At 39.3% G+C, this 13,560-nt stretch overlaps 1 pseudogene; it reads left to right on the plus strand.

Moving 5' to 3' along the window:
* Positions 1 to 9,760, plus strand: part of LOC102862531 — a 30,077-nt pseudogene extending 20,317 nt beyond the window's left edge.
* Positions 9,761 to 13,560: the final 3,800 nt, after the last annotated feature.

The raw sequence follows: 13,560 nt of genomic DNA on the forward strand, positions 1-13,560 counted from the left end.
TCTTTGGCTCTGGTTGTTGGTGCATATATCTGAATGATAGTGGTATTCACTGGACTTCCTTGTAAACGTATAGATATAATCCTGTCACTCACGATGTACTTCAAGATGGATCTAGAAATAACTTTTTTTACTATGAAAGCAACCCCATTTTTCCTTGTCTTTTCATCTCCAGAGTAATATATCATACGGTCATCTGACTCAAAATGCCCCAGGCCAGTCCATCTCATCTCTCCAATGCCTAATATGTCAATATTTATGTGTTCCATTTCTTTCTCAACAATTTCTAATTTTCCTACATTCATGGCTCTCACATTCCATGTTCCAATCACTAGGGTCTGCTTACAACTCTAAAGTACTCAGGAGCAACGGTGTCTCTCTGGAGACGAAGGTGCGCCTGATACAGGCCATGGTCTTTGCAATCGCTTGTCATGCATCAGAGAATTGGACAATGACTAGGGAGGACAGAAGGAGGGTTGATGCTTTTGAGCTGTGGTGCTGGAGAAGAGTACTGAATGTACCATGGACTGTCAGGAAAACAAACAGAGAGGATCTTGGAGAGGATTAGACCAAGCTGCTCCTTGGAGGCAAGGATTCCGGGGCTTCGTCTGACATACTTTGGACATGTTGCCAGGAGGGACGGGTCCTTGGAGAGGGACATCATGCTTGGGAGGGTGGAGGGACAGCGCAGGACGGGAAGACCCTCTATGAGATGGATTGATTCGGTGACTGGGGTAATCGGGATGGGTGTGTCAGAGGCAGTGCGGTTGGCGCAGGATAGAGCAGGGTTTAGGGCTGTTGTGCATAGGGTCGCTATGAGTCGCAAACGACTCGACGGCACATAACAACAACAATATATCAACAAAAAACTTCTTCCTAAGCCTAGCTTACATGTATTAAGACAGTCTCAAGGCTCACATTCCCTTAATTAAAAGGCTACTTTACTTTTTGAGCCTTCTAATATACTGGATTGCTACTGTCATTATTATCTACCTACAATGTGAGGCTTTAAATCTCTTGGTTCCATCTTCACCTGCTGCCAGGGGTCTTCCAGGGGCTGACTTTGTTGCCTTCTTTGCTATTTCAGCTACATGGCTGTACTGCTGTGGGTAGTATTTGCAAACCTATATCATTACCATACTTTGGGCATGTTGCCAGCAGAGGCTATTCCAAGGAGAGGAACATCATGCTTGGAAAGTTGGAGGGTAGGTGAAAGAAAGCAAGACTCTCAACCAGATGGATTGACACCATGACTGCAGCAATGGGCTCAAGTGTGTCAGAAATGGTGAGGGGGGCACAGGATAGAACAGAGTACAGATCTATTTTTCATAGGGTTGCTTTGAGTCGTACTTGATGACATACAACAACAACAACAACGTAGTAATTTTTTTTAGAATAAAGTGGTAATTGAAGGAAAAGAAGAAAAATTAAAAAGGACTTTGATTCACTTACGATGTGTTCAACTCAAAGTAGAAAGATTTTGACAAAACAATTTTATTGTATTTCTATAATAAGGAACTCTGTTGGCTGTGGTGCTACTTACACAGTGAGGAGCCTGACAGTGTAGTCTGTTGGGAGTGTGCTGTTAACCCAAAGGCTGCTGATCTCTGGCAGTTTGAACCCACCGGTAACTCTTCAAGAGGATAGGCAGTCTCCTCCTGTCACAATTTACAGCCTTGGAGATACTGCGGAGGGTCTATAGTCAGAACCAGCAGTGAGCGGCTTATCGAAGAAATAATATATTTTAGCAATTTACAATTACATTGTATTATTCTACGGTCAAATCAGATAATAAACATTGTGAAAGATTCAGTGTGGTTTAGTACAAGAGGAGGTCCACGGAGGGCGTGGTGACATTACGAGTCACTAGCGAGGGTGACACTCATCCTTAGTAATGCCACTGCCTTCAGGTTCTCTCTTTTTAAAATCAGATTTATTGTGATATCAGCTCAACTTAGCTCATTTCTGTGAGATCAGAAGTGACTCATAGCTGATCCTCCAGTGAATTGGGGCGCGGGGCTGGCTGGCTATAAGTTGCACAGGAGGAAATTGCCCAGCTTACTCTCTGAGTGACTGGTGATTTCAAATCTGCAGAGAGGTGCAACTTTTGGGTTGGCAGGATAGATCTCTATAAACTGCACCAACAGAGTTCCCTTTCTGCAGTGTAATCCACACAATTTAAATATTTTCAAAATCATACCTTTTAATTGGAAAGTTCAATGTGTTTTGACAAAAGAACAATTGACATAAACAGTGTTCTCATCAACTAAAAATTTACTGTGTCTCCACTCTCACTCAACCTTAGTCTCTGACAATCATCTAACTCTATCCCTGTAACTTTTTCTAAAACATGACATAACGGAATCGTAGGGGATGCAGCCTTATGTGCCTGGCGTATTTCTTGACCTTGCTGTACTTCCCCTACTTCTCCAGCCTTCAGCGACTGAACAATTTGTGACCACTATCTAGTGGCAGGACAGACCTGGAAAGGGAATTAAGGGGTTGAATTTATGTTTTGAGGTAATGACAAGCTGGCTAAAGAGTCAGGGTCAGTAGCAGGATTGAGGAAGACTTGGAAAACCTCAGAAATGACACCAAGAGGAATTTATATTGCATCATGTAAGTAACAGAAAGCAACTTAGATTTGAATGTTTAACCCCTGAAGGAATGCTGGTGGATGAGTGGTAAGAAGTTGCACTGTCAACCCAAAGACAGGCGGTTCTAATTCACTGGCTACAGTGAGGGAGAAAGATAGGCCCTCTCCTCCTGTCTTATACACTGCCTCTGAAAACCTGCTTAGGGTCAGCTGTGAGCCACTCCTGACTCAATGACACATGACAACAGAGCCCCTTGGGCCCACCTATATGATTGCTAAGAAAACTTAACCACTCACCTAAGAGAAAAGCTGCTTATAAGGTCCCCTCTGGACTAGGCTGAACACTTTCTGAAAAGTAGTCCTTGGTGCCAGAGAGCTAGAGAGAGAAAGGAGAATCTTCTGGATAAGTGTTCTTAGTTACTGGGTGGTCTTCTTTGCTCCAGTTCCTTTCTTCCCTGACTCTTCTCCCTGCCCTCAGTTTGTTTTCTTCAAATGTCAAGTACAAAAAACAAAATTAAAACCCCACCTCTGGCACAGATGCATGGGACTTGTCTGAGCAATTTGTTTCAAATGCATTTTCCCACTCAGCTTCCTCTGGTCAGCAGGCGTTGCTCCTGGCAGCGGTCTGCCCTTGGGTCCCAGGACATCTGTTTGCTGCCCATTGTGCATTACTGGTCTCCCCTCAAGTATGCACTCCCCTTCTCCTTGCCTTTCTGTATTTAGCCGGCTCTGGTTGTTTCTTTTATAGTTGTAGAAGGATTTTCAGAGAAAGCAGTGATAAACATTCAGTCCACCATTTTTTGACTTAAAATAACTATAATTCCTGTGTCTTCTTTCTTTTTTTTTTTAAACTGTGGTGAATATATACACACCATCACATTTGTCAATACATCAATTTCTACATTTAAAATTCAGTGTCTTACTTACTTTTGAAAGATGATATTCCAGAGGAAAATATTGAGGATGTTGAGACTGAAGAAGTAAGATACTGGCAGGAAGGAAATGGGGGTCAAGGGAAGGTGTTTGTTTCAAAGATCAAAGATACAAGGAAGATTCTACTTTTATCTTGATGAATGATCTAGTAGGCAGGGAAATATAGGTAAAGCCAAGGAGGTAGTAAGTTCACACACACTTATTATAAATAACGTGGTTGTCGTAACACAGCTAGTACACAATTGCTTGAACCTGAAAAACAAAAGGCAAACCTCAAAGAAGATGACAAAAAGAAGTGCTTTCTTGAACTGAGGGAGCTGACTCTCCCCAGTGAAAACGAGGGGTAAGTGGGAGTGGTCTGGAGTTTTGACTCCCTAGTGGTAAAGAATCTGTCAACACTAAAATATGCGCTTCAAATCCACCAGTGACTCAGTAGAAGAAAAATGAGAAATCTCCCATGTGGCTTACAGCTTCTGAAAACCCACTGGAGGGTCAGTTATGGGTAGGGTCCTATTTGATGGCACACAACAACTGTAAGACTCACCAACAACCCGTGTTATGTAGATTACACAAGCTTGCTGAAAAGCGAGGACTTAAATCGCAGATCTAGACTTTGGTCTTCAATATGGATTATATCTCAACATGAAGAAAGAAAAAATCCTCACTACTCAGTCAACAACTACCAATAGAGATGAGAAAACATTGAAGATATCAATAACTTCATCTCACTTGGATCTACAAATCAATACTATTGGTACCAGCAATCAAGATTGCCTACACTGCTCCACAGTTCTTTGGGGGGAAAATGGCTGTCTGGCTTGACCACGCAGGACCTCTTAACTCAAGCAACAGGGAGGTCCTGGGCACCTTGAAGGAGGTGAGAAACTACTTCCAGAAGGGAACAACAGGTTTTCTCCTTGGTCATTCAGGTAATTTGTGGGGGAAACTGTTTTCTTATCCAAGGCCATAAAGGGAACACAAATATATAGGTGCTTCACTAAACATTGTTGTACCCTGAGTAATTTTATAAGAGCTTAATGTCTACTAAGAAAAGACTCCCGTAATGTACAGAAAGCAGTAATCCACATCAGCCATTATGGAAAAAAAAAGCACAAAATAATATTTTCCTAAAAAAGCAGACCCAATGAATACCCCAGACAGAGAGAACCAGAAGAAATATATTGATGTAAAGTTATTTGATCAGCTACAGAAAAAGATGCAATTATGGGAAGAAACAATGGAAGTCAATAAAGAGAGCAAATACTTCAGAGACAACAATCGAGAAGAAATATATGGATGAGGAAAAACTTGAACATATATTGATGAAAATACAAAAGATGGAAGGAAAAATTGATAGAATAGACAAAGAGGTAAAAGAAATTTTTAAAAATCCTCCATCATAAGACAGAAAGGGTACAGCCAATACAGTGCTGGAAATAACAGAAAAATATGAAAATGAATCAAGAATATTATGACCAAAATGGCAGAAGTGTCCAACATGCTGGTAGGACAAAAAAGTAGAACTAAAGAGATGGAACAGAGAGTCAGTGAGCTGGAAGACAAAAGCCTCACTAGAAACATGTTTTGTTGTTGTTAAGTTCCATTGAGTCATAGGCGACTCATAGCGACCCTATGAACGAAAGTCCTCAACACCTGCATGACTTTCATCCTTTCTCCAGGTTCATAGGGTTTCCAGAGGCAAGCTATTTACGGAAGAGGATGCCACTCCTGCTTCCAAGCTTATTTTAAGTGGGGAGCTCCACCAAACACTGTCCACCATGGGTAACCATTATCTTATTTGACACGTCATTGTCACAGTGTTCAGCTTCACAGCGACCACAAGTTACTTCTGTACGGCAAGTGGACACACCAAAGCTACACGACCTAGAAGAATGTTTCACCAAAAGCAATTAAAGACAGGCCTTAGGGCCGCGGATTAGAGTCACTCACCTTTGGCTTGGTAGCATCACTTTCGGTCCACTAGGCCAACTGGTCTCTTTCTATGTTGTTAAGTGCCATCGAGTCATTGGTGGCTCCGAGTGACCCTACAACTGAAAGTCCTTGACACCTGCATGACTTTCATCCTCACTAGAAACATACTTGAAAAATCAGAGAGGAAATGTAAAGAAAATCAAGAAAAACATTAGAATTATGTGGGATGACATCAAATGGAATAACATACATATGATTGGAATTCTGGAACATGGGAGTGATAGGGAAATCACTGAGAAGATTGTGGAAGAAGTATTAGAGAAAACTTCCCAGATATTTTGAAGTATGGGGAAATCCATAATCAAGAAGCACAGAGAACACCAAATAGACTAGACTCAAAAAGAAAAACACCAAGACATATCAAGTCAAATTCTCCAAATTAAAAGATAAGGCTAGAATTCTAAAAGCAGCAGGAGAAAAACAAAGAGTTACATACAAAGGGGAAACAATTAGATTAAGTTCTGCGAAATAATGCGAGCTAGAAGGCAATGGGATGCCATATACAGAAAATTGAAAGATAACAATTGTCAGCCAACAATCCAGCAAAGCTCTCTATCAAATTTGAAGGGGAAATTAGATTCTTTGCAGAAAAGAAGGACCTTAAGGAATATGTGAAAACAAGACCAAAACTACAAGAAATTTTAAGTGAAGTCCTACACACAGAGATGTCAAAGGAAAATGAATGGACCATAGTAACCAGAAACAACAGAAAAAGAAATATGACAAAATGGCAAAAGTAAAACTTGGCCTGACATAAATCACACTTAATGTGAATTTACTAAATTCACCACTTAAGAGAAAAAGAGAAGCAGAATGGATAAAAAACCAAAGCCCATCAATACGTTGCCTACAAGAGACACATCTAAAAAAGGAAGAGAAATACAGACTCAAAATCAAAGGCTGGAAAAAAATATACCAAGCAAATGGCAGCCTCACAAAAAGTGGGGATGGCAATACTAATCTCTGATAAAATAGATTTCAGGATGAAAACCACCACTGAAGATAAGGAAGGACATTACATACTGATTAAAGGCACAATAGATCAAGAAGACATAACCTTGGTCAACATCTGTGCACCAAATTATAGACCTGCAAAATACATAAAACAATGGTTAACCGAATTGAAGAGAGAAATAGACAGTACCACAATAGTGGTTGGAGATTTCAACACACCAATATCACCAAAGGACAGGTCAACTCAAAAGAAACTCAACAAAGATGCAGAAGATCTAAACTATAAATCAGCCAACTCGAACTTGTGGATGTATTCAGAGTACTGCACCCAACTAAAACTCAATGCACTTTCTTCTCAAGTGCACATGGTACATTCTCCAGAACTGATTATATATTAGGACACAAAGCAAGCCTCAACAAATTAAAAACATCGAAATAATACAAAGTATTTTCTCAGACCACAACACCATAAAACTAGAAATTAACCACAGAAGAGCAAAGCTTACAAAACCACCCATGTGGAAACTAAATAACTCTCTGCTAGAACATAATTGGGTTATAAAAGAAATAAAAACTAAATAAAAAAGTTCCTTGAAACAAATGATAATGAAAATACAACTTAACCAAAACCTCTGGGACACAGCTAAGGCACTCCTCAGGAGGCAGTTCATTGCAATAGACATACACGTAAAAGTGGAAGAAAGAATAATCAATGATCTAACTCAACACCTTCAGAAAGTAGAAAAAGATCAGCAACTAGTCTTACAACATCTAGAAGAAAAGAAATTATAAGAACAAGAGCGGAAATCAGTGAGATAGAAAACAAAAACAGTTGAAACCATCAATAAGACCAGGAGCTGGTTTTATGAAAGGGTCAATAAAATTGATAAACCACTGGCAAATTTAACAAATGGGGGGGAGGGGGAGACACAGATAACTCGATTAAGAAATGACAGAGGTGACATCACAACAGAACCAGAGGAAATTTAATAGATAATATCAAAATACTATGAAAGCTATACGCTGATAAATTTGAACACCTATAGGAATTGGACAAATTCCTTGAAACACATCGCCTGCCCCGATTGACAAGGAAAGATATAGAACACCTGAGTAGACCCATCACAAGAGAAGAAATGGAAAAGGTAATAAAAAGACTTCCCCATAAGAAAAGTCCTAGACCAGAGGCTTCACAGCTGAATTCTAACAAACATTCAGAAAGGAATTAGGACCTATTCAACTGAAATTATTTTTAAAAATTGAAAAAGAAGGAACACTTCCAGAGTCATTCTATGAAGCAAGCATAACCTTAATATCAAAATCAGGCAAAGATATTACCAAGAAAGAAAACTACAGACTAATATAGCTCATGAATATAGGTGCAAAAAATTCTTAACAAAATCCTAGCCAATAGAATCCAAAAACATATAAAAAAATAATTCACCATGACAAATGGGATTTGTAGCTGGTATGCAAGGAAGGTTCAACATAAGAAAAACAATGAGTGTAGTTCACTATATTAACAAAATAAATAACAAGAACCATATGATCTTAGCAATTGATGCGGAAAAAGCATTTAACAAAATCCAACAACCCTTCCTGATAAAGACACTCAGCAAATTTGGAACAGAAGTATATATGCAAAACCAAGAGCCAACATCATTCCAAAAACATTTTCCTTGCAAACAGAGACCAGACAAGGATGTCCACTGTCAACTCTTCTTTTCAATTTTGTATTGGAAGTACTTGCTAGCGCAATATGACAAGAGAAGGAAATTAAAGGCATCCAGATTGGCAAATAGATTGTTAAACTGTAGCTATATGCAGATGATACGATAGTGTACACAGAAAACACCAAAGACTCAACAAAAAAAACCTGTTAGAGTTAATAGGCCAATGTAGTAGAGTGGCAGGATATAAGATCAATATTCAAAAATCAATGGGATTCCTCTACAGTAACAAAGAGAACTCAGAGAAGGAAATCAAGAAAGCAATACCATTTACAATAGCCAACCACAAATTGAGATACTTGGGAGTGAACTTAACTAGAGATACAAAAGACCTATGCAAAGAGCATTTCTGCAAGACACAATAAAAGACCTAAAGAAATGGGGAAATGTGCTCTGTTCTTGGATAGGAAAACTCAATATTGTAAAAATGACAATCCTACCAAAAACAATCTATATGATCAATGCAATCCCAACACAGATACCAAATTTTTTTTTCAAGGAGATTGAAAGGGAAATTATAAAATTTATTTGGAGAGGCAAATAAGCAAAACACTTGAGAAACAAAAATGAGGATGGAGGCATAGCACTCCCTGACCTCCAAATCTACTACACAGCAGTAGTAATGAAAACAGCATGGTAGGTTTGAAGAAGACCTTCAGCATTGCCCTGGCAGAGCAGAGCAGAGGCAGGTCTTCAGGTCGGAGATATGTGTTAAGGCACCGACTTATTGTGACCTAGGAAAGGCTGGTAAGGATGTCTTCAAAAAAGGATATGGGTTTGCATGGTCAAAATTTACTTGAAAACCAAGTCTTGTAGTGGAGTGGAATTTTCTACATCTGGTCATGCTTACACTGATACAGTGAAAGCAACGGGCAACCTAGAGACCAAATATAAGGTCTGTAACTATGGACTCACCTTCACCCCAAAATGAAACACAGATAATACTCTTGGGACAGAAATCTCTTTGAAGAATAAGTTGGCTGAAGGATTGAAACTGACTCTTGATACCATATTTGTACTGAACACAGGGAAGAAGAGTAGGTAGTTGAAGGCTTCCTATAGATGGGATTGTTTCAGTCTTGGCAGTAATGTTGATATCGATTTTTCTGAACCAACCATCTACGGCTGGGCTGTGTTGGCTTTTGAAGGTTGGCTCGCTGGCTATCAGATGAGTTTTGACACAGCCAAATCCAAACTGTCACAGAATAATTTTGCCCTGGGTTATAAGGTGGCAGACTTCCAGCTGCATACTCATGTGAATGATGGCACTGAATTTGGAGGATCAATCTACCAGAAGGTTAATGAGAAGATTGAAACATCAATAAACCTTGCTTGGACAGCTGGCAGTAACAACACTCATTTTGGTATAGCTGCTAAATACAAGCTGGATTGTAGAACTTCTCTATCTGCTAAAGTAAATAATGCAAGCCTCATTGGACTTGGTTATACTCAGGCCCTTCGGCCAAGAGTCAAACTGACCCTGTCAGCTTTAATTGATGGAAAGAACTTCAGTGCTGGAGTTCGCAAGGTTGGGCTTGGATTTGAACTAGAAGCTTAATATGATTTTGAATAAATCATCTGATTTGGTCTTGGAGGAGAAGAGAAATGAACCTACTATGTTTTGGCCTTAAAATTCTGTGAAATTTCAAACGTGTGAACTTTTTTTATTCTTCCAAAGAATTGTAATTCTCGGGCATTATGTTTATCATAAGGGTACGGAATGAGGGTTGCAGAGTGGATTAATTATATTTGGGGTAGGAGGTGGGGTTGGGGGATGTGCGGTGGTGGGGGGAATGTGTACCAATGAGGGAGTTTTTCTTTTGCTTTTCAAGGAGAGGAGCAAATGGTGGGGGGAGGGGGGCAGGGAGAAGGGTGCAACAATGAGTGAATGGAATTCCAAAATCTCTGTAGATGTTCATTGAAATGAAAAATAAATAAATTAATTAAAAAAATTGTAATTCTCCCCACTCTGAAGTCTAGAGATTGCAAGTTCATCATCCTAAGGGAGGTACTTGAAGACATGCATGGAAGTTGTCATGTTTGTGCCACATTTCAGATCAGTTTCTCAGTGTTATTTAAATGTGTTCCTCAATGACAATGTAGCGTCTTGTTATAAAGGAAATGACCTGACCCTCTAGTTTGTACATCACGTTCTGCATGTTCCATACCACTTTTTTATGATCATTTAATATATTGATTGGTCTTTGTGCTGTAGTGGAATTTTTGGTTTTTGCATCAGAGTAAAATAAATCCGTCACATTTGGAACATAAAAAAACCCAAATGACAACAACAACAAAAAACCAGCATGGTAGTGATACAATGACAAGCACATAGACCAATGGAACAGAATTGAGAACCCAGAAAGAGACCCAGCTATTTATGGTCAATTGATATTCAACAAGGAAATCAAAGCTATCAAATGGGGAAATGACAACCTCTTCAACAAACGGTGCTGTAAAAACTGGATTTCCACCTGCAGAATGCTGAAACACATCTCACAACATACACAAAAATCAACTCAAGGTGGATCAGAGACCTAGGAGTGAAAACCAAAACCATAATGTTCATAAAAAACAAACTGAGATCAAGTTTAGAAGTGTTAGTCTAAGGTATAAAGAGACTGCCAAATACAACCAGAACGGCACAATCTGAAGAGGATAAGATTGATGCATGGGACCTTCTAAAGATTAAATACATGTGTGCATCAAAAACATTTTTGAACAGGGTGAAAAGAAAACCTACAGACTGAACACAAACATTTGGTAATATATCTCAGATAAGAGTCATAAAAAAGGTTTGTAGAATACTCCTGGGCCTCCAGAAGAAAAAGACTGATAAACCATTTATAAAATGGGCAAAAAACATGAAAAGAATTTTTGCAAATGAAGATATTCGAATGGCAAACAGACACAGGAAGAAATGCTCTAAACCATTGGCAGTAAGAGAGATGCAAATAAAAACCAAAATTAGATACCATCTCACTCCAGTAAGAGTGGTAAAGGATTAACATGGCAGCAAGTAATAAATGTTGGAGAGGATGTGGCAAGAAAGGAACTCATACATTGTTGGTGGGATTGTAAAATGGAACAGTTCTAGAAGGCAGTTTGGAGCTTCCTCAAAAAGCTGAACATAGAAATTCCATATGACTCACCTATTACCACTACTTGGAATATACCCTGAGAAAACGAGAACTGAGTCATAAACTGAGATTTGTATTCCAATGTTCATAGCAGCATTACTTAACCATCACAAGAACATGGAAACAGCCCAAATGTCCAAATACAAACGAATGGATTGAGATATTATGGTACATTCACACAGCAGAATACTACACAGCACGCAGGAGCAATGATTTTCTAACTTAGGAGGGACTGGAGAGCATTATACTGAGTGAACTAACTCGGTCCCACAAGGAAAATATTGTATAAAATCCTTATTATAGAATGAGTGTAAGGATCCAAGAGGGGTGGGAGAGGTTGGAAGCAGAGGGATGAGGGATGTACAGGGGGAGGGGAGAATTAATCATGGGGTTGTACAATTTGATGGGTGGGTGGGGGTGAGGGAAATTGAAAATTTGTTCTTTAAAACAATGTATTCAAATATTATAAATAAACTGGTTGAAAAGAAAATATGTGTTACATTGGGAAAATCTGCTGTCAGTGACTTCTACAAGATGCTAAAGAGCAATGATGTCATTTTAAGGACTAAGGTGCACCTGATCCAATCAACAGTCTTTTCAGTCACTTGCTATACATCTGAAAGTTGGACAATAAATAAGGATAAAGAAGAAGAATTCATGCTTTTGAGTTGTGATGTTAGAGTAATGAATATCCCATGGACCGCCGAAAGAATAAACAAGTCTTGGAAAAAGTGTAAACAAAGCTGCTTCTAGGATGCAGAAATGAAGAAGCTTCATCTCACATATATTTGGCATGTTGTCAGGAAAAATATACTTGTGGAAAGGTAAAGAGTCATTGTAAGATAAAATCCTCAACAAGATGGATTAACACTGTAATAATGGGCTCAAGAATGTCAGAGATGATGAAGATTACAAGGATAAGGCAGGATTAAGGTCTATTATTCATGGTGTCACTGCAAGTCATTTGCACCTCAATGACACATAACAACACAAACACAGATTTCACTGCTATTCATAGAGTTCACATAGGTTACCTATTTCTGAAGTAGGTCAGTCATGTTTCTTTCTTAACCTGGAACTCCACTGACAACTGGTCACTATGTTGGTTATTGGATAGCAAAATTCAAGCCACAATTTGACATTCTGCTAATGGACTCATGACAACACTCTGAAAAGCTGTGGAATATTGTCTGATATATGAACAGAAGATAAGACTTTCAAGTTGAAAGACACTCAAAATACAATTAGGAAGAACTGCCTCCTCAAATAAACCCTATCTTAATGATGAAGATTGAATGATGTTTCCAGCCTATGTAAAACCTTCATTTGCTCTTGTGACACAACTGAAAATGAAGAGAAAAAGCTACACATATGAATAATTGGGATAAGTGTATGAAGTATGAATCTAAGAAAACTGGACATAGTGAGAAAAGTATGTGGGATGCATAAAGATTGTTATCCTAGGCACTGGTGAGCTGAAATGAAATGTACTGACCATTTGTATCTGTACGATCATATGTGGTCTACTACGCAGGGAATCATATATGGTCTATTATGCATCTGAGAGCTGGACAATGACTAAGGATGACAGAAAAAGAATTGACACCTTTGAGCTGTGGTATTGGAGAAGAGCACTGAACATCCCATGGACAGCCAAGAGAATGATCAGATATGTCTTGGAGAGGGTGCAGCCAGAGTGCTCTTCGGAAGCAAGAATGATGATGCTTCACCTCACATACTTTAGGCACGTTTCTGGGAGGGGCTTTTCCTTGGAGAAGGACATGATGCTGGGAAGGGTGGAGGGCCGGTGAAGGAGAGGAAGACCCTCAACTAGATGGATTGACATGGTGACTGCTGCAATGGGCTCTTTTGTGTTAGAAAGTGTGAGGATGGTGCATGATCTTTTGTATATAGGGTTTCTATGAGCCATACTTGACTAGATGGCACCTAACAACAGCAACATGCAGGGAATGACAAAGATAAAAGGTATCACATTCATCACCAGAAAGAATATTTTAAGGTCTATCCTGAAGCACAATGCTGTTAGTGATAGATTAAATCTATGCAAGAAAGACTGTTTTTGTTGTTACGTGCCGTCGAGTCGTTTGCGACTCATAGCGACCCTGTGTACTACAGCCCCAAACCCTGCTCTATCCTGTGCTAATCTCATTGCTTCTGACACACCCATCCCGATTACCCCAGTCACTGAATCAATCCA

This window comes from Elephantulus edwardii, unplaced genomic scaffold, assembly GCF_000299155.1.
Source record: "Elephantulus edwardii isolate Elephantulus edwardi_28Jun2011 unplaced genomic scaffold, EleEdw1.0 scaffold00324, whole genome shotgun sequence".
Lineage (NCBI taxonomy): Eukaryota > Metazoa > Chordata > Mammalia > Macroscelidea > Macroscelididae > Elephantulus > Elephantulus edwardii.